This window comes from Ailuropoda melanoleuca, chromosome 8 (assembly GCF_002007445.2).
Source record: "Ailuropoda melanoleuca isolate Jingjing chromosome 8, ASM200744v2, whole genome shotgun sequence".
NCBI lineage: Eukaryota > Metazoa > Chordata > Mammalia > Carnivora > Ursidae > Ailuropoda > Ailuropoda melanoleuca.
Genome location: NC_048225.1, coordinates 51,743,934 through 51,771,521, shown reverse-complemented (window position 1 = coordinate 51,771,521; position 27,588 = coordinate 51,743,934). Strand labels below are relative to the sequence as shown.

The 27,588-nt window shown below is 40.0% G+C and overlaps 1 protein-coding gene across 3 annotated transcripts in view; it reads right to left on the bottom strand.

The window, feature by feature from the left end:
* PAK1 (p21 (RAC1) activated kinase 1) overlaps window positions 1-27,588 on the bottom strand; it is a 147,055-nt gene that overhangs the window by 67,606 nt on the left and 51,861 nt on the right. For 2 of the 3 annotated variants that reach the window (XM_011237060.3, XM_002929064.4), the window contains exon 1: window positions 16,531-16,737. The exons of the other annotated variant lie outside the window; for it this stretch is intronic. The gene's annotated coding sequence lies outside the window, so the exon portion shown is untranslated. Of the gene's footprint in view, window positions 1-16,530; window positions 16,738-27,588 lie in introns of those variants that run through there. 3 annotated transcript variants of the gene reach the window in all.

Sequence of the window (27,588 nt, the reverse complement as noted above, 5' to 3'; positions counted from 1 at the left end):
CCTTTTCCCCATGATCCTTCGCACTATTCCTTATGTTCCACATATGAGTGAAACCATATGATAATTAGTCTTTCTCTGCTTGATTTATTTCACTTAGCATAATCCCCTCCAGGTCCATCCATGTTGATGCAAATGGCAGGTATTCATCCTTTCTGATGGCTGAATAATATTCCATTGTATATATGGACCACATCTTCTTTATCCAGTCATCTGTTGAAGGACATCCGGCTCCTTCCACAGTTTGACTATTGTGGACATTGCTGCCATGAACACTGGGGTGCATGTGCCCCTTCTTTTCACTACATCGGCACTCCTCTACTTTAAAATCCATCACTGACATCACAGAACAAAAGCTAAAGTTCCTTACCAACCAAGAAACTACACCAGGACACAGCCTACACTCAAACTATACCTCGGAAATCTCTGTTCTCTTGATTAGCCAAGTAGTCTCTTACCCTCCTCCTAATCCCCCAGTTCTTCTTGTCAAAGATTTCTACCTCCTCTGACTGATAAAAATCTTACTCGTCTTTCGGGCCAAATTCAAACTTCACCCTTTGTGTAACTCTCTAACCTACCTCTGCCAAACCAACTGCTCCTTACTTCTCTTTTTGATCAAAAGAAATTAAGGAAGCAAGAAGAATTATTAATCTATATTAATGCTCTGGGTGGTGTGATTTTATCCATTTTTTCCAGTTTCACTTTGCAGGTTTGCTTTGCTTTTCCTCCCAGCCCCAACTCAAGTCCCTCAGCTCCCACAAAGGGAATTTCCACGGGCTAAGTCCTCAAGTGTACCTTCCTACCCTGGACTGCACGTTCCAAAATTATACTCCCTACAGCCACCTGACAGACTAAGCAGGCCCTTCCTTGCCTTTTAGGTCCTTCAGCCCACAGCTTCATTGAATATAGCTCCCCTTCGGGACCACAGCCCAAGATTATGCCAAGAAAGGCTTCACCACCCTTTCTGATACAGGCTTTCTTCATTTCTCAGTTCTTTTAACCATGCCTAGAGAATTCTCAGAGGTAGACCTCCACTTTCAAAATGATTCCAAATTATCAAAACCCAAAATCTGTTATGGGAATACGATGCTTGAATCCTCTGTACCACATTCCAGCCTAGGTCATCCAGCCTATGCTTGAACACTTCCATTTTTAGGAAATCTACGGTCTCAAAAGTGAGCCTATTCTATCTTTGGTCACTTCAATTAGAGAGTTCTCACTTATATTAAGTTCTATCTATTTCACGCTGGACTGCAATTATTTGTTTATATATTTGCCTCCCCCTCAAACCCCCTTCTCTGCCAGCCTTAGACTATGAACTCCTCAAGAACAAACATTCCATGCTCGTGGATTGGAAGAATAAACATGGTTAAAATGTCTATGCTACACAAAGCAACCTATACTTTCAACACCATTCCAATCAAAATACCAATGACATTTTTCAAAGTGCTAGAACAAACAATCCTAAAATTTGTGTGGAACCAGAAAAGACCCCAAATCGCCAAGGAATGCTGAAAAAGAAAAACAAAGCTGGGGGCATTTTCAACCTATACTACAAAGCTGTGATCACCAAGGCAGCATGGTACTGACACAAAAACAGACACATAGATCAATGGAACAGAATACAGACTCCAGAAATGGACACTCAACTCTATGGTCAACTAATCTTTGACAGAGCAGGAAAAAACATCCAATGGAAAAAAGACAGTCTCTTCAATAAATGGTGCTGGGAAAATTGGACAGGTATATACAGAAGAATGAAATTTGACCACTCTCTCACACCATACACAAAGATAAACTCTAAATGGATGAAAGACCTCGATGTGAGACAGGAATCCATCAAAATCATAGAGGAGAACATAGGCTGTAACCTCTTCGACATCGGCCACAGCAACTTCTTTTATGACACTTCTCCACCGGCAAAGGAAACAAAAGCAAAAATGAACTTTTGGGACTTCATCAGGATAAAAAGCTTCTGCACAGCAAAGGAAACAGTCAAACAAACTAAGAGGCAACCCATGGAATGGNCAGCCCACGGAATGGGAGAATATATAAGATATTTGCAAATGACACTACAGATAAAAGGTTGGTATCCAAGATCTACAAAGAACTTCTCAAACTCAAGAAACAAATAAACAAATCATAAAATGGGCAGAAGATATGAACAGACACTTTTCCAATGAAGACATACAAATGGCTAACAGACACATGAAAAAATGTTCAAAATCATTAGCCATCAGGGAAATTCAAATCAAAACCACACTGAGATACCACCTTATACCAGTTAGAATGGCAAAAATTGACAAGGTAAGAAACAACAAATGTTGGAGAGGATGTGCAGAAAGGGGAACCCTCCTACATTGTTGGTGGGAATGCAAGTTGGTACAGCCACTTTGGAAAACAGTGTGGCGGTTCCTTAAAAAATTAAAAATAGAGCTACCCTATGACCCAGCATTTGCACTACTGGGTATTTACCCCAAAGATACAGATGTAGTGAAGAGAAGGGCCATATCCACCCAATGTTCATAGCAGCATTGTCCACAATAGCCAAACTGTAGAAGGAGCAGAGATGGCCTTCAACAGATGAATGGATAAAGAAGATGTGGTCCAAATATACAATGGTATTACTCAGCCATCAGAAAGAATGATTACCCAACATTTGCCTCAACATGGATGGGACTGGAGGAGATTATGCTAAGTGAAATAAGTCAAGCAGAGAAAGACAATTATCATACGGTTTCATTCATTTGTGGAATATAAGGAATAGCAGGGAGATCGGTAGGAGAAGGAAGGGAAAAATGAAGGGGGGAAAGACAGAGGGGGAGATGAACCATTAGAGACTATGGACTCTGGGAAACAAACTGAGAGTTTTAGAGGGGAGGGGGATGGCAGGATGGGTTAGCCCAGTGAGGGGTATTAAGGAGGGCATGTATTGCATGGAGCACGCAAACAATGAATCATGGAACACTACATCAAAAACTAATGATGTACTGTATGGTAACTAACATATCATAAAAAAATAAATAAATGGGAAATGTGATGAAATAATATTTCATTAAAAAATTAATTTGTATAAAAATTAACACATTAAAAAAGTAAATGGGAAATGTGATGAAATAATATTAAGAAAAAAATTTAATCAGCATTTTATTAAAGATTATATTATAAAGTTAATTTTAATAAAACCTACAAATTCTGACTTCTAACAAGGGCTACATCTTATTTTATTTAAATTATGTTAAAAAATGCATTCTGGTGACATATCTACTCTAAAATGATGTATCTTGTTTGTAAACTCATGAACACTAACATAGATTTAAAAACTGAGACTGAAAAAAAAAAAGAACGAAGTTCAGTCTTACTTATTTCTCAATCCCCAACACCAGGTCTGTCACAGAATAATCAATAAAGATTTGTTGAACAAATGAAAAAAGAACAAGCAAACAAATAAATGAACAAACACTACACTTCTGTTAGTCCTAAATCCTATCTCGCAGCAATTCAGAAAAGTCTATTGCTTCTTCCCTAGACTGAACTTTAGATACTTGAAATCATCTTTCAAAACCCCCCAAATCTATTTTCTCAATGCTAAACATTTTCAGTATCTTCAATTATACTCACAGAACAAAATTTTGTACCTTCCCAATCCTTCCCTCCGAGCTTACTTGGACTTGATGTCTCTATACTATTTTCCAGTTTCCCTGCAGCCCTCCAACCAGTCCCTTCCTGTGGTTTCTCCACAAGTCTTTACTCTATTTGTACTTCTCAGATCCTCTCATTAGTCATTTTGTCCATCTACATTCAACAAAATAATTGGCACATTTTTAAAACTATGCCATTTTAAACTTTGTTTACAGGAAAACAAGTCCAAAAGATCAATCCTGAGAGGAGAAAGGAAAAACAAACTCAACTCTTAAATAAGGAGACCAAACAAATCTTAAATCTTCTCGCAGTCTGTGCAGGTCAAAGATTTGGGAAGATGACAAGCCAATGCTATCTGACAAGCTACAGTATAAAGCTAGGCTCAAAGCCAATGTTTAGAATGATAGTTCAGACAGCACCCCTCTATCCAACCTATAGAGCTCTTCTGAACAAGTGAATGACCTGAGAGAACCATTGAGAGTGAATTAAAAGATAACCACCCCATAAGAAATTGAGTGACAACAAACTGATAAAATAGAGGGAATGACACACTGACCACATTTTACCAATGCTCCAGAGGCTCAGGGAGCCTAATAATTTATGAGGAACTAATTATACGGAAGTATTAATTATGAATCAACTCAATGGCTCTATAATAAATGCAGGATCACCGTGAGGTTTCAAAAAGGCCAGCGGTAAGGCAATATAATAAAAAGATGACTGGATCTAAAACCAAGAGATCTGGATTTAGGTCCCGGCTCTGCTATTTACTAGTTACGAGTCTAATAAAAGTCCCTTCACCTACGAGCTGCAATTTATTGTTTCCCACTCTATGGTCACTAGATTGATACTGGTCAAGAGGCAACCAAGGAGTGGAAATGATTTGTGTCCCCTTTACTATAAAAAGCATAAAGATACACTGCTAGGGCAGAAAGAAGGAAAAGAAAATACTTTTCAAGTAGCCATCATGTGTAAGGTACTTTACATACTGAATGAAACTGGACAGGGATTGAGGGAAGGAGTGTGTACACCAGCAGCTACTTCTTTCCACTTTATCACATCTGGATGCCACAGCCACTAATATAAAAAGGGCCAAAATAACGATTTTAAGATACATAACATCAAAGCCAGAAGCAACCTTTTAGAGGTCACCTAATCTGACCCTCTCATATAATAGGTAAGAATACTGAGGTCCAAAACATAGAATGAAATTGCTTAAGATCATACAGCAATTTAAAGGTGGGACTGGAACCCATGTTTTCAAACTCCCTGCCAAAGAATTTTCCAAATATACCTGAGGTAATTCTATCCCCTCTGTAACTTTTCTGATCTGAATTCTGCTACTCTTGATTTAGGTAAGTCAAATCTAGCCAATGGCAAAAATAGAACAATATAAACATATTTGGGCTGGACTTGATTGATATTTACTAAATGTCTTCCATGAGGCTAAGTGCCAAAGAAGATAAATAAATTCTTGGTCCTCAAATCAGCCATGTGAAAGTTATGTACACCTTTTGCTGTCATTGCAGGTTCTTCATTTAAGTACAATTCAAATCAATAAATTTTTATGGGTACTTACATATAAGATGTCATGGTAGAAACCAGGGACAAAGAGATAAATAAATGAATATGATCTAACTCTAGACATTCTCACAGTCGAGTAAGCAAGATACAAAGGATCCAGAAAACCACAATGCCAGGCCAACTGTGAATAGTGCTGTAAGAGCAGTATAGTGGTAAAATGTCAGAAGACATGAAAAGGAAAGACGGTATTGAATTTAGGTGATCAGTGAGGCTTCATAGAAGGGGTGGTGTTAAAAGCAGGGGCTTAAACAATAAATAAGTCAGACTAACGGTCTTTGACTCTGGACTATTAGAACCCCCTAGGAGCTTTTCAGAACACCAGCTGAAGTACTTAGGGGGCAGTATACTAATATATGCAACTTACTTCGAAATGTATTTTTAAAAAAATAAGACGGATTAATGGATGAACACTGGGGTGTGACTTAATATGCATGTCCATATATAATTTATAGTGGATGTGATAAAGCAAATATATGAAAATGTTAATTACAGAAGAATCTAGGTTGTGGATATACAGGTATTCACTATAAAATTCTTTAAACTTTGCTGTACTTTTGAAATTTCTCCTAATAAAAAGCTGGGGGTGGAGGGCAAATACCAATGCTGAGCTCTGATTTAATTGGTCTGAAATAGGTCCAGGCATTGGTATGGTACCTGGACAAAAAAAACCAGACAATAAATAAATGGACTATTTTGATGGAGAACGATAATGGCAAATGCATCCTAGACCAGAGGAATAGCATAAGTGTGAAAGTACAGTGTGGCAGAATGCAACACAAAAAATGAAAAAGTAGGACACAGAGATCAGAGAGCCTTTTATGTTCTGTAACACATACAGCACTAGTCAGAAAAATGGTCCCTTCTAAGCAGTTTTAGATCCACGCAATGAATGTCCCATGTTAAAAATAAAAGATGACACTTGTTTTAAAAAGGCTGTGGAGAGATGACAATGAGAAAAGAGGTGTTGCCTGGAGGAGGGGACCAGCTGCCATCCGTCTGCACTGAGGGCTCTGTGATGCCTTGAGCTCACACAATGGTACTCGGAGTTTTGGACAGTCCTATAAACTGCCTAACAGAGTTGCTCAAATTCTAAAAAGTAGTTTCCCCAGAGAACATCCTGGACCAACTATCTTTACAAATAGAATTTCAGCCACCATTTGGCACTGATAGTTTAACAACCACTAACATTAGAAAACACTTTGGAATTTACAGAAAACTTAGAAATCTATTTGGTTGGCACCATTTTTCTCATTCATGCAAATATTTATTTATCACCTACTGTTTGCCAGGCTGTGCTAGGTGCCGGGGATAAAACAGTGAGCAAGTAAGAAGAAGCAAAATATCAGAGACACTGCCAGTCACCCAGAGCCAGCAGAGGCCGGGATCTGAAATAAACTCCGTATGACTACAGAACCACCTCTTTTTCTATACCACATGTCATTGTTTACTCTAAAGGCAAAGGAATGAACTAGAAAACCTCTAATAACTCCTCAGGCCATTATTTAAAATGAAGAAAGGAAAGGAAGAAGAAAAAATAAAACCTATTCCACATATTAATCACATTTGTCAGTCAACAACTCAGAGCAGCTGAGGCTGGCATGACCAAGACTCCACCCAGAACTGGGGAGTACTCCATGCCCTTGACACCTGGTTATGAGAATCTGATCTTTAATTAAATTGTGCCAAGAGGTTTTCTTTGGCAGGAGCCTGGAATGCTGCAGTCTTGAATTCGCTGAGGGATGTCCTTCTGACACGTCAAAGGCACTCCCGCTATGCAGCCTCCAGCCACTTGCTCTGGTTTAGCAACAAGAAAGCAATTGCTGAGGTAGCAGGGAGGAAAACTGGAGGTTGTTTCTGGGTTGTTGGAAAAGCTACTTTAATTTCTGACACTGCTTCCTCATGTAAAATACATAAGACTGTACTTTATAGAGTCAAAATAATTTAGTTTTTAAAGATTTTATTTATTTGAGAGAGAGAAAGAGAGAGGAAGAGCATGAGTGGGGGTAGGAAGAGGGAAAAGCAGACTCCCCACTGAGCAGGTGGGGCTGGAGCCCAGGACCCCAGGATCACGACCTGAGCCCAAGGCAGACGCTTAACTGACTGAGCCACCCAGGCGCCCTGGGTTATGTGAATTTAAAAAAAAATTATATATATAGGCACTTAGCATGCTGCCAGGCACAAAATAGATGTCCAATAAATATCTGTTCTTATCCCCCACTCATCTTTCCAGTTTCATCTCTACTATTCCTTAAACTTAGTCATTCCAGCTCAATATGCCTTCATGCCCCTGCCTTTGCCCACACTGTTCTCTCTGCCTAAGATGTCCCAACTTGTCTGCCAAGCAAACTCCTACTCATTCTTCAAGACCCAGTTTGATTCACTTTCTCTATGAAACCTTCACAGAAGCCCCCCTATTTCTATTTTTTCCCAAAAATTTAATAGCAGTTTATACATACTTCTATGCAGCAGTTTCCATATTTCGTATCAACCCAACCAGACCATGAACAAGTCAAGGGACAAAACTGAGTCTGACTGATCTATATCTCCAAGTCCCACCCAGCACAGACCTGGCATGCACTAGGTAATTAGCAAAGGTTCACTGACTAAGGCAGCCTGGTTTATAGGGAGGGGAAAAAAAGAAAAAGAGCTAGAAGGATCCTGAAAAATCAGTTAGTTTCAAACCTTTACTTTATAGCTGGGAAGCTGAAACCCATAGAGGTATGAAATTTACCTAAGATCACTCAATGAAATAGTGAGGACATGACGGGACTCTGATTATTCTGATTCTCTTAAAAACACTCTTTCTACACTAATTATAATTTGAGACAGAATGAACAAAGGCTTTTTACCTGGAATTAGAGAGTATGGGAGACAGAGAAGTGAAATGGAAAAGGCAGAGAGATTTGGGGTCCAAGACTTAAGTAGCCCTGTGTCTTCACCTCCTCTTCCCTCTCCAACCACACCTACCCATCTTCCTCACTTCTACCACCCTTGCAGACAGCCACTAGAGTTACTTGCAGAAACCAGCACCAAAGGTCTTATAATCCTCTCCCTACTATATTGGGAAATTCCTGACCTGCAACCCCAATTAAGCTATTCCCAATAGTTCAGAGAAAAATTCAAATTTAAGACTCCATTAGACTTCCCAATGGAAGCCCTGAACCGAGAAAATCATCACTAAAACCTGAGGCCCACACAATCTGAGAGCTGTAAGGAACCTATAAGGCCATCTGGTTCAACCACCCAAGAAACACTGGAATCTACTCAGCTGTCTCCTGGTTGGATGACTTTCTAGTCAATCTCTGCCTGAACATCCTGTGATTTCCCACACTGCCCCATGCTGCCTCAAAGGAACATTTTCTCTTGGAAGTATTAAGAACCACAGCTTGAAAATGGACTGCTCTCTCTCCTCCAAAAGATACTCAGGACTAAGTCAATCAAGCTTCCAGTGTCCATTTACTTCAGTCGTCCTCAGTCACCCAAAATCTTGTCCTCCAACTTTTCTGTATGCCCTCTAATCTCATCAAATTCTTCACCCCCTTCCTGATGCTGGATCCCTTTCACTATTTCCTCTGGATCTTCCCATTTGTCATAGGCTAACTCCCCTTGCCTCCTTTTCTTAAAAGGAACCTGGCTATCACCTGAAGAAGAGAGTTCTCCAGCAGCCCTCTCAACTGGAAGCTATTTTCTCTCTCATACCCTACCTCTCAGTGCTGTCCTCAATTTTCAGTGATATTTCCAAACCATTCCTTTCTCTTCTTCTTGTAAAAACCTCTTTCCTTTGAGTAGCCTCCAGTGGTTGCTATCATACTTCCTTGCTACCTAATACCCACTTCCTGGTCACCTCATTCAAAGGCTTTAGTTCCTAGATCAACCTTCTTCTGTACCCCTCCTGTTATCATTCTAGGTGACCTCTACACCCTTCCAACAATGATGACCCTTCCAACACTTTAGCCATTTCAACTGCTTACCTCCAGTCCAAGTTGGCCAATACTCCCATGATTACACCCTGGATCTTATCACCAAAATGTCTATCAGTCAACTCCAGTATCTGGAATGGATCCCATATATTCCAACACAACCTCCTATCCATGCAGCTCACTTCCTCAAGAACTTCTACTACAATTCCTAGACTTCATTTTGAGCTCTAATCCACTATCCATTAGTACCTCCTGCCTTCACTTCTCTTTTTCCTTAACTATAGTCCATCAAAATCACTCAAATATCACAACCCATCAATCCTCCAAAACTCAATGACAAAAAACCAAACAACTCAATTCAAAAATAGGCAAAGGACTTGAATAACATTTCTTCAAAGAAAATGTATGAATGACCAATAAGGACATGAAAAGACGTTCATCATCATAAATCATAAGGGAAATGCAAGTCAAAACTACAGTGAGATAACAACTTGCACCATTAGGATGGCTACTATCAAAAAAAGAGAAACCAGTTAAGTGTTGGTGAGGATGTGGAGAAATTGGAACTCTGCACATTGTTGGTGGGAATGTAAGATGGTGCAGCTGCTGTGGGAAACAATACAGCAGTTCCTCAAAAAATTAAAAATAAATTAGCATATGATGCAGCAATTCCACCTTTGGATATATACACAAAAATACTGAAAACAGAGTCTCAAAGAGATATTTGAACACCCATAACTGTATTATTCACAACAGCAAAAAAGTGGAAGCCATAGAAGTATTCATTGACTGATGAATAGATAAGCAGAATGCAGTATACACATACAATCAAATATTATTCAGAAAAGGACAGAAATTCTTTAATATGCTACAACATGGATGAACCTTGAGAACATTATGCTAAGTGAAATAAACCAATCACAAAAAGGCAAATACCGTATGATTCCACTAATATGAGGTACTTAGCGTAGTCAAAATCATAAAGACAAAAAGTAAAATAGTGGCTGCCAGGGGATGGTGGGAGGGAAGAATGGTGAGTTATTGTTTAATAGGCACAGAGTTTCAGTTTTACAAGATGAGGAGTTATAAGATGAATGGTGCTGGTGGCTGCATACTAATGTTAATGTATTTAATTTAATGCCACTAACCCATACATTTAAATAATTAAGATGGTAAGTTTTATGTTATGCATATTTTACCACAATAAAAAAAGAAAAAAAAATTAGGGGAATTAGAATTTACTATCCAGTAGATACACTACAATATGCTGAAAGTTCACAATGGTATCACAGTCATATTACCACAGGAGCCTGTTAATGCTGGGGTAGAGGCCAATGAACTGAGACTTAAGACATTAATTATGAGCAATGGATAACTGATACTCAGTAAAATCTGTAGAATGATAAGACAGCTTATAACAGGATTTCACTGTACATGTAAACTTTAAACAAATCTGATCAATCGAAACAAATCTAATAAAACACACAAACACAGAACAATCAACCCCCTCGTCTTCTCTCCTTTTCCAAAATGCAACTGGGAAAATCCCAGCTTTGGGATAGTTGGACTCTTAACTTTTCCCCAACTGTCTCTGTACTGAAGTAGCTGAATGTCCTAAAGAACATTACCTGATTGGCTGCTTTCACTGAAAATTGTGAATACCTTTCTGCAAATGATTACCTTGCCTCAAATGGGCATTCGATTAGGCTTCCCACTCACCCCTTCCCCTTTGCTTATGAACTCACCTTCTGTGAGCAAACAGAAATCTTTGCAGGAGAACTCCATCTTCCCATTCCCAAATCTATACGCCTCCCCCTGCACCTGCAATACCCATTTACAATGAAGGAGGTATTCCTACTCCCATCAAAAGCCATTCCCTCTTCTCCCTCACTTGCACTCTCTCTTACCTGGAATGATCTCTTTCAGCTACATTAATCAACCAATCAATGAAGCTCTCTCCCCTACTCCTTCCCTCTCCCTCTCTCACTTTTAGATATATTCAGTCATTCAACGTATATTTATTGAGCAGCTACAATGTACCAGTACTAATCTAGCTGAATAAGACAAAGTTCCTGTGTTTGTGGATTTTATGGATTAGTAAGAGAAGCAGACAAAAGAAATAAGCAAATATACAATGTCAAGTCCATAACGTAAATTAAAGAGTAGTTCATGTGACTGTGGTGGGGGGTGGAGGGTAGCCAGTAATGGGTGGTATATAAGACAAGATGATCAGGACAGGCTTCTCTGAGGAAGAGACACTTAAGACCTGAATGAAATGAAACAACTAATCACAGTAGTATCTGGAAGCATTTTAAGCAGAGGGAGCAATAAGTACAAATGTCCTAGATGAGAATATTTGGGGGCATGTAGAGTAGCAAAAAAGGACAGCAAGACAAAAGTTTAGTGAACAAGGAGAAACATGGTAGAAAACTAAAGTTAGAGGGACAACCAGAGGTCAGCTTATATAGGACTTTACAGGCCACAGTAATAAGTTTGGATTTTGTATCAAACACGAGAAGAGACTGAAGAATTTTGAGTAGTGATCTGATTTATGTTTTCAATAGACCACTCTGGCTGCAGAGAACAGACTGAAGGGGAGCAAAGGAAAAGTGAAGAGACCATTAAGAAACTATTACAATAATCCGGATGGGAACTGATGGTAGCTTGAATGGACTACAGTAGGGATACAGTAGTACAGCAAAGGTAGATATTTTGAAGGTAGAGCCAAATGGCTTATTTAGAAATTGGGTGTACAGTGTGAGGGGGGAAAAATGAAGACGTTCTCCAAATTTTTGGCCTAATCTGTGAATACTGACTGAATATGAACATGCTAGAGTGTCTCCTATTCAAAGACACATATACACATACACCCCTCCCTTGACACCAACATCTTCCTCAAAATACATTTCTTTGTTTCCCTTCATAGCAAAGCTTCTCAGAACTGTCCATTTACACTATCTCCACTTCCTCCCCCTCTCTTCACCAAGTAACACTCTGTATTTCACCAATAGTCTTGTCGAGATTACCAACCATCTCCGTGTTGCCAAGTCAAATGATTACTATTCTGTCCTCACCTTACTCAATCTCTCTGCAGCATTCACCTGGCTTTCCTTCTATCTTTCTGTATACTCCTATCTCTTTTGCAGACTCTTCCTAGCTATCCTCGACATGTCCAAGGTTAAGAACCTCCTTTCCTCATATGCCACACTCTTGTCTAGATGATCTCATCCACTCCTATAGCTTTACTTATTACTTATATGTTGATGACACCAAAGTTTCTACCTTTAGTCCAAAAGCTCTCTTTCAGACTAATAACCATCTGTTAGACAATTCTGCCTGCATTCCTTTAAGTACCTAAACCTAAAATGAACAAATGAAACTCTTGGTTTTCACAGCTTCTATCATGAATTATATTTGCTTATTTATTATACAACTCCAGCAATAAACAGTAAGCTTCACAAAGAAGCAACTAAGTCTTTTGTGTTTATCAGTGTATACCTAGCAACAAAACAGGGCTCGGCAAGAGTAGACACCAAGATGTACTAGACCCTGTCTCTAGACTCAAAACAGTCACATACTAATGGGATAGGCAGATTCATAAACCACAATGACAGTAAGACGTGGTAAGTGCAACTGTGAGTGGTGAGAGGAAGAACATGAGTGTTTCATGAATCCCAAAGAGGGGCCCTTAATAGCCTAGGAGTCAATGAAGACTTTCTTAAGAAGATAATCTAAGAGTTTATTTTTGCAAGAATAGCTATTAAGTGCCTACTAGATATATTTTTAGATAATTACTTTTAAGCTTTATAATAACTCTTCAAAGTAGGTGTAAATATATTCCATTTTATATATGAAGTTTAGAAAGATTAAAAACCAAGCAGCTAGTAGGCGGTGGAACCAAAATCTGAACTGAGGTCAGTATGCTTTTAAATCCCTTCCCCTTCCTCCTTTTCTTCTTCTTTTTTTTTGCTGTATCACAAGGTACCACCAAAAATAGTATCTTTTATACTTGCCACCTACTATTTGTTTGACCTAAAAGAAATACGTCTTGAACTCAGTTTTTAGCATGGGGTTCAATTACCAGTCTCTAAATCATCCTTGTTCTAACTCCCTCCTTTTCCTTTGTTATTAAGGATTGAGGCTCAGTTTTAAACTAGTCAGTGAGCAACACTAGGCATTTCTTTTTTTATTATTATTAAAGTTTTTATTTATTTTATTCATTTGAGAGAGAGAGAGCCACAGCAAGGAGGAGAGCCAGAGGGAGAAGCCGACTCCCCACTGAGCAGGGAGCCCAATACGGGGCTCCATCCTAGGACCCTGGGATCATGACCTGAGCTGAAGGCAGCCCTTTAGCGACAGAGCCACCCAGTCGCCCCCTAGGCAATTCTTTTATGCTACAGCATCTGAGCATTTTTCATGGCTGAAAATGCATTCAGGAACAACCACAGTAAAACATCGGTAGAGCACTTCACAGTTTACAAATTAGTTTCACACATTCATTATTTCATTTGATCTTCATCAACCCTACGAGGCATTAAATCCCTATTTTACAGAGGCCGATGGAAATGAAATGCCTAGCCTAGCTCCATCTGGACTCCACAGCCCACCAGAAATTGAATTTAAGAAAATAGAGGTGTGTGGAAAGGGAGGAAGAGAGTAAATGACTTATAGAGGAAGCTCACCCAAGTGGCCTAGAGCCAGGAGAAATTAACAGGGACTAAGTCAGTTTCCCTTCCAAGACAATGAGTGTTTGGCCATAGCACAGTGACCCACCACATGGACTTGCTCTTTTTTCATCTCAGTAATACCTTGAGTTCAGCTCCACAGGTAGGAAAAATATAAAAAACCTCTCTGTACACTATATGCATACACAGCATCAGAAGAGAACATGGCATAGAGAACAGATACCACCTTTAGAGAAGACCTGAATTTAGGCCCCAGCTCTGCTACTGACTTGCTGATTAAAAAAGTTTCCTCCTTCTATGTTATCACAGACCCTTGTGCTTCTATCACATATACTTAACACATGAGGTTACAGATGCCCATACTCCTTGACCTGCAATGGAAAGTAGCAACTGAGTCCAATTTCTATCTTTGTATCCTCAGCACCTGGCACCATAACCAACATAGAGTAGGTGATCCAGAGAATGTGTGATGATGGACGTCATATTCAAAGCTTTTTGTATACATGTACATTCCACATTACAGTCTAGACAGTGAGTGCCAGGAAAATAGCAACCTTGTCTTCTTATCTCTGCTTCCCCTCTCACTCTCCCACTTCGAGGACACTGCTCAAAAAACGTCAGTTGGGTAGAAACGAAGCAGTCCAAAAAGCCAGACTTCGGAGGGAAAGAAATTAACCTATATGGTCCTCTTTCCCAGACTGTAGTTTTCCCCACCACACCTACCTCTACCCCCAAGTAGCCCCTATCTTGCCAAGTCCACTCTCTTCTTCAAAAGATCATTGTTCTTCTTCCCCAGGACTCCACCTTCTCTCTCCCTACCCCATCCTTACTCTCCCCTCTTCTTCCATAGGCTCACAAGTCACCTCTTTTCCTCCAGGTAAGCAATGCTTCAAAGCTGCCATAGTTTTTGTTCCCAGCTACTTGTCTCACAAAAGACAGTCTGGGCCTGTGCCCAGCCCTATTGGACACCTTGCTCTTCTCCCACTCTAGTCTTCAAGCTCTCCCCTTCTCATCTTACTTACTCCTTACTGCCTACCGCTGCCTCCTCCCCTCTGCGAAGGAAGTGGGGGTCAAATCCTGGAAGAAAGACTGCTTATTGGCAGTCCCAAAGCAAGACACAGAGGAAGTAAGTAAAGAGACTGGCACTTGGGGAAGACAGAATTTGTAGATGAAAGCTGAAAGTAAGGAAGTTAGGTAGGAAACACAGTGTTTGGACCTCACAAACACCACAACAAAGGTCCCTACAAACCTATTAATAATGAGAAAGCTTAACCAACAATTCTATTTCCTGTATTTCTTTTTTAAGATTTTATTTTTAAGTAATTTCTACACCTAACGTAGGGCTCAAACTTACAACCCTGAGGTCATGAGTCCCATGCTCTACAGACTGAGCCAGCCAGGCGCCCCTTAACCAAAAACTCTAAAAGGAAAAGAGAAGAAAGCCTAACCAAGAGAAGGACCCAAGAGAGGGAAGGAAAAGCTAGGTATGGAGGGGAAACGATAAGAAAGGGAAGTATGAGGAGAGCAGGAAGAAGGAAGAAAGTGGAGGGTGGGAGAAAAGATGGGTAAGAGAGAAGGAAAAATGATCAAGAGTAGGAAGTAGAAAGAAAAACGGAGAAAAGAAGACAAAGAGGCAGAATCACAGAAAAACTCAGGGGAGGAGGGAGATCAAAATAATCAAGGTAGGTTAGTATCAGGCCTAACATGTGTTTCTTAGTTCCAGATGATCAAGAAGGAAAGAATTATTGTGAGTAAGACATTACACAGCCCCCGAGGTCTGTCATTAACTAGGCTGAGAAAGGAGGGGGCTCCAGAGAAGATAGCCTAGTTTAAAACAGCTTTACACCCAAGTATCAAATCATTGGCCGGTTCAGAGAAAAACCAATAACGTGCCTTGACCTGTTTCATTCCAACCCCACCCCCCTACACCCAACATATCTACACTCAACACCAAAATAATCACAGCATTTTCAACCTCTGCCTTGTCCATGAAGTATCTGGGTCCTCAGCAGATCAGCAAGATGCCATCCAAAAGGCCGGCCGGAGGGCAGGATACAAAGGTCTGCTTCTCAAGTCCCTGTCTCCTACATTGTTGAGGAGGACATCGCTGCAGCCTGTTCTAGGGCTTTAACCAGCTCACCTTTCCAAAAGGCAGTTTGTAACTCTCGGGAAGCCCCAGTTACAAAGAGAAGGTCAAGCTCCTCACTGCACAGATAAGGAAACTGAGGCCCACAGAGGCTGCCTGAATGAATGATACCAGCTTCCTTAGGTCTCCTATCTCCTGGTTTACTCCACCTCTTAACAGGTCACCTATAATATAATGCCCCTCCCCAGCACCCAAGAGAAAACCCCCATGGTCCCAGCAGGCCGGCACCTAAGCCAAGACAGAGAAAAGCATCACCCTAACCACCAAGCAAAAGGGTTTTAGCAAACGAGAGCGGCTCCTGAAACACAGCAGTTCCCCCCCAAAACCAGCTTCTCCTTCACAGCCTTCCCTAGCCAGAGCTCTGGTTCCAGGTGCTGGCCTAGCCCTAGGCCGGCTCATCCGAGGGTTCAGCCCTCAGCCCCTTCTCTCACTTAGGGCCTCTTTAATACCCTAAATCTACCCGGCTGCGCGGCACCACTCCCCGGAAGCCGGCGGAGACCCCTCCTCCTCCCCAGCAGCGCCCAACTGGGCGCGCCCCAGGGTGGGCCAGTATTACCTGGTGGGGGGAGCTGGCCCCGGCATCTCTGGCGACTGCTTTTGTCGCAGAGCCGCACCTCTCCCGCCCCTCCAGCCGCACAACGCCCTGGCTCCACCCGCGCCGCTCTACTCAGCTGGGGCCGGGCTCCCAGCAGCTCAGCCGCCCCAGCTCCCGCTCCCCGTGCAGCACGCTCCCGCCCTCGCAGGGCGCAGCAAAGGCGCAGCTTCGGGGTTGGCGAAGCAGAAGGGGCGGGGGAAGAGGGAGGGAAGGAGGCGGGAGGAAACCGCGCTTCTCCTTTCCCCGAAGCTCTGAGGGCGGGGAGACTAGTACCTTCCCACCCTCTCAGCTCTTGTCCCCCACCTAGTCTCCAGCAGGAGGTAATTTCTCACTGGGGCCGGGCTTTCCAGAGTCTGTCAGATTCCTGGGTGAGCCCCAGAGTCAAGGAAGAGAACCAGACCCCCTCTGTGCCTTAGTTTCTGCAGCTGTGTCTGGACTCCAGGGCAACTCAGATCAAACCTAGGATTTTATCAGATTAGCCTTCTGATAAAGAGATGCACCCACCCCTCTACCCCACCAACAAAGGTGTCTAGGGAAACAAATGTCCTAGGGAAAACTCTAGGTGGGCACTTACAGCTGCTTCTAAGCAAAGAAAGCTCAGCAGCAGCTACCAGTTATTAAGTGCTATTGTGTACCAGGTGCTTTACGATATGTCTATCTCACCACAACCTTATGAAGTAGGCTCTCTACCAAATCACATGTCAAAACTGAGGTCCAGGAAGAATGTGGTTTCATACAATAAGTATTTCTTAAGCACATATCGTGGATCAGGCATTGTAATGAGCCCAGAGCTGAACAACACATTACAGGACATTCACCAACCCTGGCCCAGATCCCCTAAATCCCACTAGTGCCCCCTCAATAATTTAACAACAACAAAAACAAAAAACAAACCAAAAAAACCCACCGTCATACATACCCAAATGCTCCCTAAGAAATAATAGTGTCTCACCAACTTCCCCTCTATACCCTGCTCTTGAGACATGGCAGGAGTCATATTATGCAAGGTCTCTTCCAGGTCAGAGCTAGGAGTTTGGGTTTTATTTTAAGTTGTAACAGTCGGAAGGCTTTGGAAGATTTTAAGCAGAATGACAAGATCTAATTTACATCTTTAACAGGATCACTGACTGCCGAATGGAGAATAAAGGGGGGAATGGAGGAAAACAAGAAAACAAGTTAGTAGATTCTTACAAAAGTCCAGGCAAAAGATGGGAATGATTTAGACTAATATATTGGAAGATAAGCCAAAACAAAACAAGCATATTCTAAAGATACAGCTCAGACCCAGCAGCAGCAGAACTTGGTGAAAGACAAAATGTAACGGGTGAAAGAGGGCAGTGACTTTCCCAGGACCACACAGCTAGAAAATGGCCAAGTCATCCCAACTTTGATCTGACTCCTAAACCTATGTTTTATTTCTCTCTGCCATGTTAGTCATCTTTATATCAACTGCCATACCCTGCCCCTGCTGCATAGCAAAGAGAGGTAACCAGCATTATGGCTGATCAATGATTTGAGTGTGCTAGAGAGAAATTTTATGGTTTTTATCCATTTCCCCTGCCAGATTTCTATAACTCCATTCAATGTGCCCATCATTTAACTGCAGAAGGACGTAGGGGAAGAACTCCAATGAGGATAGAAAAAACTCTTCTATTAAGTATCTTTCACCTTTCCAGACCCTGAGTACCCATGCTAGTCCAATTACAGCAAGTCCCAAATTTGGTGGAGGAGAGAGGGAATTTCTTAAAGACATCCATATTATAGAGAGACATGGTAATAACACAGAGTGGGGGAACTGCTGCAGTATGAGAACTCAGCTTCAAAGTAGTTTTAGGATCTTCTTTTGACGGCACACCCTTCTCTCAACTTATACAGAGTGGATGAACAGCAGAAACAGTCCTCTGCCTTGGACATAGTTTTTCAAAGTAATCATCAATAATCATAGCATCTGATGTTACCTAACTTTCCACCCCTTGCAGCATCCCCCCCTTACAGATGGTTTTCCACATTCTGCTGAAATACACGTGGGACAGAGAGCTCACTTGGAAATAGCACTATTAGACAATGCTTCCTAACATTCAGCCAGGTGCCTCTCTGTAAACTTCCAATTCTGCCTCCTGGAGCACTCAGAAAACATCCTTCAAGACAAATATTAAAGGCTTTCAGATATGTGTTATGGTAATCTATCAAGCCCCTGCACTTTTTCTCTTCTCCAGAATAGATACTCCCAGTTCTATTAATCACCTGGTCATTCAATAACTATTGAAGTGTCTTGTATAAGCCACCAAGGATAGACACATCAGTGAGCAGGACCACACCCTCAAGGAGTTTATGTTTTAATATGATGGTTTTCAACTCTCCCTTTGTATCAAAATTACCTGGGAAACTTTAAAAATATATACTGAAGTCCCAGCACAGATTTTGACTCAGTTGGTCTGAAATGTGTCACAGGCAATATATTTTTATGGATGTAACTATAGCTACACAGATATCCATCTATATAGAAGACTAACATTAGCTGACTTCAAGACCTACTATAAAGCTACAGAGATCAAGGCAGTATGGTATTGGTAAAAGAATAGACAAATAGATCATTGAAACAGAATAGAGAGTCTGAAATAGACCTACACAAATACAGTCAACTGATCTTTGACAAAGAGCAAAGTAAATTCAATGAAGAAAGAAGAATCTTTTCAACAAATGGTGCCAGAATAACTAGATGTGCAAAAAAATAATAATAATAATTGGTCTGGACACAGACTTCTCACTTTACACAAAAATTAACTCAAGATGTATCATAGGCATAAATGTAAACTGAAAAACTATAAAATGATAGAAGATAACATAGGAGATCTAGATGACCTTAGTTTAGTTATGACTTTTTAGATACAACAGCAAAATCATGATCCATAAAAGAACAAGTTGGTAAACTGAACTTTATTAAAATATAGAACTTCTGTTCTGCAAAAGATACTATTAAGAGAATGAAAAGACAAGTCATAGACTTGAGAAAATACTGGCAAAACACACATCTGATAAAGAACTTGTACCCAAACAACAGATGTTGGCAAGGATGCAGAGAAAGAGGAACCCTCTAACACTGCTGGTGGGAATGCAAACTGGTGCAGCCAGACTGGAAAACAGTATGGAGGTTCCTCAAAAAGTTAAAAATAGAATTACCTCATGATCCAGCAATTGTACTACTAGGTATTTACCTAAAGGATACAAAAATAGATTCGAAGGGATACATGCACCCTGATGTTTATAACAGCATTATCGACAATAGCCAAACTATGGAAAGAGCCCAAATGTCTATCAACGAATGAATGGATAAAGAAGATATGGTATGTATATATGTGTCTGTGTGTATGCATATATACATATATATATGATGGACTATTCCTCAGCCATCAAAAAGAATCAAATCTTGCCATTTGCAATGATGTGGATGGAGCTAGAGTGTGTTACGCTAAGCAAAATAAGTCAGAAAAGGCCAATACCATATGATTTCACTCATATGTGGAATTTAAGAAACAAAACAGATGAACATATGAGAAGGGGGGAAAAGAGAGAAGGAAGCAAACCATAAAAGACTCAACTATAGAGAACAACCTCAGGGTTGACAGAAGGAGGTAGGTAGGGGATGGGCTAAATGGGTGATGGGTAATAAAAAGGTCTCTTGTTATGATGAACACTGGGTGTTATTTTAAGTTATTTGAATTTGTAAGTTATTTTGTAGTTATTTATAAGTTATATTGTAGTTACCTGAATCACTAAATTCTACTCCTGAAACCAATATTACACAATTTGTTAACCACCTAGAATTTAAATAAAAATTTGAAGTATACAAAAAAAGAACTTGTATCCAAAATGTACAAAGAACTCTGAAATCTCAACAGCAAGAAAACAAACCACCCAATCAAAAAATGGACAAAAGATCTGAACAGACACCTTACCAAAGAAGTTATAGAGAATATGAAGAGATAATATCATATGTCATTATGGACAGTAATGAAGTACAACTACATACCTATTAGAATGGCTAAAATCCAAAACACTGATAACACCTAATGTGGGTGAGTATATGCAGCAACAAGAATTCTCATTCACTGCTGACCGGAATGCAAAACAGCACAGCCACTTTGGGAGACAGTTTGGCAGTTTCTTATAAAGTTAAACATAGGTTTACCCATACAATCCAGCAGTTACACTCGTAGGTATTTATCCAAGCACACTGAAAATTTATGTCCACACAAAATCCTACCCACAAATATTTATTGCAGCCTTATTTATAATTGCCAAAATATATAAGCAACCAAGATATCCTTCAATAGATAAATGGTTAAACACACATCCATACAATGGTGTGTCATTCAGCAATAAAAAGAAATGAACTATCAAACCACAAAAGACACAGAAAAACCGTAAGTGGAAAAATATCAAGTAAAAAGGTAGTCTGAAAAGTATGATATTCTGGAAAATGCAAAACAATAGAAGCAGCAAAAATATCTGTGGTTGTGAGGGGTTCAGAATTGGGGTGGGGTAAGGATGAAGGGGTGGGGTAAGGATGAAGAGGTGGAACACAGGGGATTTTTAAGGCAGTGAAACTATTCTATATAATATTATAATAGTGGATACATAACATTGTGTATTTGTCAAAACCCGCAGAACTGTACAACACAAAGAGCGGACCCTAATATAAACTATGGACTTCAGTTAGTAATAATGTGTCAATATTGGTTCATCAATTGTACCACACTAATGCAAGATGTTGATAATTGACAAGGTACACGGGGGAGTGGTAGAGAGAGAGTATATGGGAGCTCTTTGTATTTTCTGGTCAATTTTTCTTTAAGCCCAAAACTGCTCTAAAAATAAAATGTATTAGAATAAAATAAAAAATAAAAGTATCAAGCAAAATAAAAGACATACAAGATAAAGTTCGTTTTCTTTTTTACTGGATTCGTTAGACATAAAATTACTCTGTCAAATTGCCAAAAAAGTTTCTAAACACTCTCAATTTTTACGCTTATCTCACTGTAGATTGAGAACAGTTCAGACTCTACTTTGGGTAGTGTTGATCTAGGGCACCTTCCACTAAACGTAGTCCTGTTTGCCATGACCCTCTTACTACCTGGTACCCTACAGGGAACATGACACTCTAAGTAAAGTCTGTCCCCTTCAGAACATAGTTGGACTATAGCCTCCTCTAACTCTACTTACTTCCAATAATTTAGACTGAAGCTGCATTAGTTTTTAGCCACTGCAATGTCTTTGGCTGACATTGAGCTTAGGCAGCCAAAACCACCATTTTTTTTAAGAATAGCATCATGCTAGGTCTCCTCCAGCCCGCCCATATGTTGCCATTTCTTCGAGACTTAAAATGTAGAACTCCTCTGTCATCCTCCTTAAATTTCAGCTTGTTGGCTTCAACCCATCTTTGCAAGTTCCCTTGCTCACTCGCTCTCTCTGCCATCTAGCATAGTTTTCCCCTCCAGTCTTTATCACCTGCAAATCCATTAAGTATGCTATCTCTTCAAACATTTATCAAACATCTCCCCTGTACCCTCGCCCACGTTAGGCTTCAGGGATTAAAGACAACGTAGAAATGGTCTATGTCTCCACTAATCACCACTAACAATGGAGGCTAGCATATATAAAACTAAAAAGAACCACACTAGAAAACTGAACAAACAAAATGAATAAGATAAGGTAGAAAAAACAATAAAACATTAGCATACAATATAAGGCAGGACCACTGGCATCTTCAGCAGGTAAGATCAAATTCAGGCATCTTCTATTCTAGATTTCAGCTCTCAAAACCAGATGCTGGTTTGGTTATAGAAGCCTAACTAGCTGTCTGACTCCTAGAGAACCTCTTTTAATGGTGGGTGCTACTACAGGAAGCCTGGCTAAGCTTGGCTCCCTCTAATAAAACAGAAGACTCATGAAAATGAGGCATACTGGTGAGAAGCCAGCATTCTATTTATTACTAAGGGCTAATAATCAAGGAAGCTTTATTCCTGAGGGCTAATAATCAATCCAACTTATAATCAAGGAAGAAACTATGAGCTTAAGAAATGAAAAAGTAGAATCAAATGAGGGAGAAGGGACTTCAGAGGAAAAACTGCATATTCAAAGAAAGAAATTAAATCTTAGATATATCAAATAACTTGCCCAAGTTTACACAAGTTAGCAGTTAACTTGTTTTAAGTGCAATCACTCCTTGCATTTACATAGTCCTTTGGTTTACAAAGTAAATAATTCACAAGTTATCCCTCCGAGCGATGGACCCTGACCAGTAATGTTTTGTCTGTGTAGTCACTTTAGGCCTGACCAGGCCCTTTTAGGTTACTCACCCGGCTTATATAGGCATATGAGTTTGCAACCCCTGGTAACGCTATGTAAAGGCTTATGATTGGTAATAATTAGCAAATTTTGTTTAGACACTATAGGTTTCAACCTAATGGCTTATGTATAGTGATTATAGTGCCCACAGGATTTGAAAAAGATTGTTTTTATTTGATTATTTTGCAACTGCAAATAATTTTTAAGAACAATACATTTACTGTATGAGAATTACAATCTTCCCGTATCACCAAGTTAAATGTAAGAGGAAGTCAGTCAACAATGATGACTTTGCTTATCAAGTAGTTATCTAACATGCCATTCTTTCTTGTAATCAGATGTCAGGGCCAGTTGCCTATTAATGACTACGAAATGAGGTGAAGTATGAAATAAATAAATAACAGTAATAGCTTACAAAAATACTGCAAGAAAAGAAATAAGCAATGAAGGGATGGAAATGGAAAAGGGGGCAAAAACTATTCAGCAGCAGTCACAAAGCAAATAAACCAAAATGTACTTGAAGTTCAAACAAGGCCAAAAAAGTTCAGAGAAGGGAGACATTAATTACATCTGTAGAGATGGGGGAAGTTTTGCAGAGGAGACAGTATTTGGGCTGGGTACTGAAGTAGAATTTTTATACATAGAGGTATTGAGATTGGGGATAAAGGCAGAAGAATTCCCTTAAGGGGAACCACAAAAGCAAAGACTCAAAGGAGGAAAAAGTATGCACTCTGTTTAGCAAAAAGTAAACAGTCTAGTCATTCAAGGAAACAGCAAATAACCTCATCATGCATTCACTATTTACTGAATATGTTCTATATGCCAGACACAGTGCTAGTCATGAGGGATGCAAACCTGAGGAAAATTACTTCTTACTTTCAAGAAGCAAAGCATTTAAAAGAGAAGAAGAGGAGGAGGAGGAGGAGGAGGAAGAGGAGGAAGAGGAAGAGGAAGAGGAAGAGGAAGAGGAAGAGGAAGAAGAAGAAGCAGCAGCAGCAATACATTTTTAAATACAACAGAAAACAAAGCCGTGTCACTGACAGACTTAACACGTACAAAATTTGTTCCTCCTTCAGTTGCCTCCCTCTCAGTAAATAGCAATTCAACTCTTTCAGTTACTTAGTCAAAAATTTGACTCTGGTTAAGTTAATTCCAAGGTACCGTATGATTTTTGGTGCTATTGTAAATACGATGGATTCCCTAATTTCTCTTTCTTCAGTCTCATTATTCGTGTATAGAAATGCAACTGATTTCTGAGCATTGATTTTGGTATCCTGCCACATTACTGAATTGCTCTATATCTTCTAATAGTTTGGGAGTGGATTCTTTTGGGTTTTCCATATAGAGTATCATGTCATCTGCGAAGAGAGACATTTTGACTTCTTCTTTGCTGATTTGGATACCTTTTATTCCTTTTTGTTGCCTGATTGCTGATGCAAGGACTTCCAGTGCTATGTTGAATAATAGTGGCAAGAATGGGCATCCTTGTCGTGTTCCTGATTTTAAGGGAAAGGCTTCCAGCTTTTCTCCATTGAGAATGATATTTGCTGTAGGCTTTTCATAGATGGTTTTTATGAGATTGAGGAATGTACCCACTATCCCTACACTCTGAAGGGTTTTAATCAGGAAAGGGTGCTGTATTTTGTCAAATGCTTTTTCTGCATCTATTGAGAGAATCATATGATTTTTGGCTTTTTTTTTTGCCGATAAAGTCTATGACACTGATAGATTTGCGAACGTTGAACCACCCTTGCATCCCAGGATGAATCCCACTTGGTCATGAGGGATAATCCTTTTAATGTACTGTTGGATCCTATTATCTAGGATCTTGCTGAGAATATTCTAGAAACTACAAATCACTCTTGAAAGACATTGAAGAAGGCACAAAAAGATGGAAAAATATTCCATGCTCATAGATCAGAAGAATTAACATAGTTAANCATAGATCAGAAGAATTAACATAGTTAAAATGTCCATGCTACCCAGAGCAATCTATACTTTCAATGCCATCCCGATCAAAATACCAATGACATTTTCCAAAGAACTGGAACAAATAGCCCTTAAATTTCTGTGGAACCAGAAAAGGCCCTGAATCACCAAGGAATTGTTGAAAAGGAAAAACAAAGCTGGGGGCATCACAATGCCGGATTTCGAGCTGTACTACAAAGCTGTGATCACAAAGACAGCATGGTACTGGCACAAAAACAGACACATCGACCAATGGAACAGAATAGAGAACCCAGAAATGGACCCTCGGCTCTTTGGGCAACTAATCTTTGATAAAGCAGGAAAAAACATCCGGTGGAAAAAAGACAGTCTCTTCAATAAATGGTGCTGGGAAAATTGGACAGCTACATGCAAAAGAATGAAACTTGACCACTCTCTCACACCATACACAAAAATAAACTCCAAATGGATGAAAGACCTCAATGTGAGACAGGAATCCATCAAAATTCTAGAGGAGAACATAGGCAACAACTTCTATGACATCGGCCAGAGCAACCTTTTTCACGACACATCTCCAAAGGCAAGAGAAATAAAAGATAAAATGAACTTATGGGACTTTATCAGGATAAAGAGCTTCTGCACAGCCAAGGAAACAGTCAAAAAAACTAAGAGACAGCCCACGGAATGGGAGAATATATTTGCAAAGGACACCACAGATAAAGGACTGGTATCCAAGATCTACAAAGAACTTCTCAAACTCAATACACGAGAAACAAATAAACAAATCATAAAATGGACAGAAGATACGAACAGACACTTTTCCAATGATGACATACAAATGGATAACAGACACATGAAAAAATGTTCAAAATCATTAGCCGTCAGGGAAATTCAAATCAAAACCACACTAAGATACCACCTTATGCCAGTTAGAATGGCAAAAATTGACAAGGCAAGAAACAACAATTGTTGGAGAGGATGTGGAGAGGGGATCCCTCCTACATTGTGGGTGGGAATGCAAGTTGGTACAGCCACTCTGGAAAACAGTGTGGAGGTCCCTTAAAAAGTTAAAAATGGAGCTACCTTATGACCCAGCCATTGCCCTACTGGGTATTTACCCCAAAGATACAGACGTAGTGAAGAGAAAGGCCATATGCACTCCAATGTTCATAGCAGCTCTGTCCACAATAGCTAAATCGTGGAAGGAGCTGAGATGACCTTCGACAGATGACTGGATTAAAAAGTTGTGGTCCATATATACAATGGAATATTACTCAGCTATCAAAAAGAATGATTTCTCAACATTTGCTGCAACATGGACGGCACTGGAAGAGATAATGCTAAGTGAAATAAGTCAAGCAGAGAAAGACAATTATCATATGGTTTCTCTCATCTATGAAACATAAGAACTAGGAAGATCGGTAGGAGAAGAAAGGGATAAAGAAAGGGGGAGTAATCAGAAGGGGGAATGAAGCATGAGAGACTGTGGACTCTGAGAAACAAACTGCGGGCTCCAGAGGGGAGGGGGGTGGGGGAATGGGATAGGCTGGTAATGGGTAGTAAGGAGGGCGCGTATTGCATGGTGCACTGGGTGTTATACGCAACTGATGAATCATCAGTCTTTGCATCGGAAACCAGGGATGTACTGTATGGTGACTAACACAATATAATAAAAAAAATATTTTTAAAAAATTTGATTCATCTTTGACTCTACTTTTTCTATCACCTCTACATCAAAGCCAACACAAAGGACAACACACTGATGACCCAGTTCAATAAAGAAATGATTGCCATTACTTCTGATCATTAGATGCTACGATGGGTAGCTTTGCCACTTCTGACAATGCAAGAATTCAAGCTCAGCACAAGAGCCACTAGCATCAATACCACTTCAGTGCCAGTGACTCAAACTTGCAGGCTGATACTACCGCCTCTGCCGCCAAAGGCAGAAAGTTAGCCCCCCATTACTTTCTCTCTCATATCATTAAGTCCTAAATCCAAGTGTGGTGTTGGTGAAAGCTAGGTCACTGCCTGTGTTCCAGAAGCAGGGCAGTATGAAAAACAACTAAGATACATTTTTATCTCCTTAGGGGATAGCATCTCTGCCCCACAAAAGACTCATAAATTGGGGAACACAAAATGCTGTACAGTAGAAACAAATGATACCTATTCATTTCAGTTATCTGTTGCTTATACTTTTTTCCCATATATAAATTATTTTTAAAAAATACAGCCTATTATCACCAATCATGAGGGAAATGCAAATCAAAGTCACAATGAGATAGCACCTCACAGCTGTTAGAATGACTGTTACCAGAGAGACAAAAAATAACAAGTGTTGCTGGGGATGTGGAGAGAAGGAGACCCTTGTGTACTGCTGGTAGGCTTGTAAATTGGTACAGTCGCTCTGGAAAACAGTATGAATGTTCTTCAGAAAACTGAAAATAGAACTACTATATAACCCAGCAATTCCACTTCTGGTATTTATCCTTTCAAAGTAAAAACATTCATTTGGAAAGATATACGCCCCCCCCCATGTTCAGTGAAGCATTATTTACAATAGTCAAGATATGGAAACAATCTAAGTGTCCACTGATAGATGAATGGATAAAGAAAATGTGACGTATACATACAACAGAATACTATTCAGCCATAAAAAAAGAATGAAATCTTGCCATTTGCAACAACAAGGATAAACCTCAAGGTCATTACACTAAGTGAAAT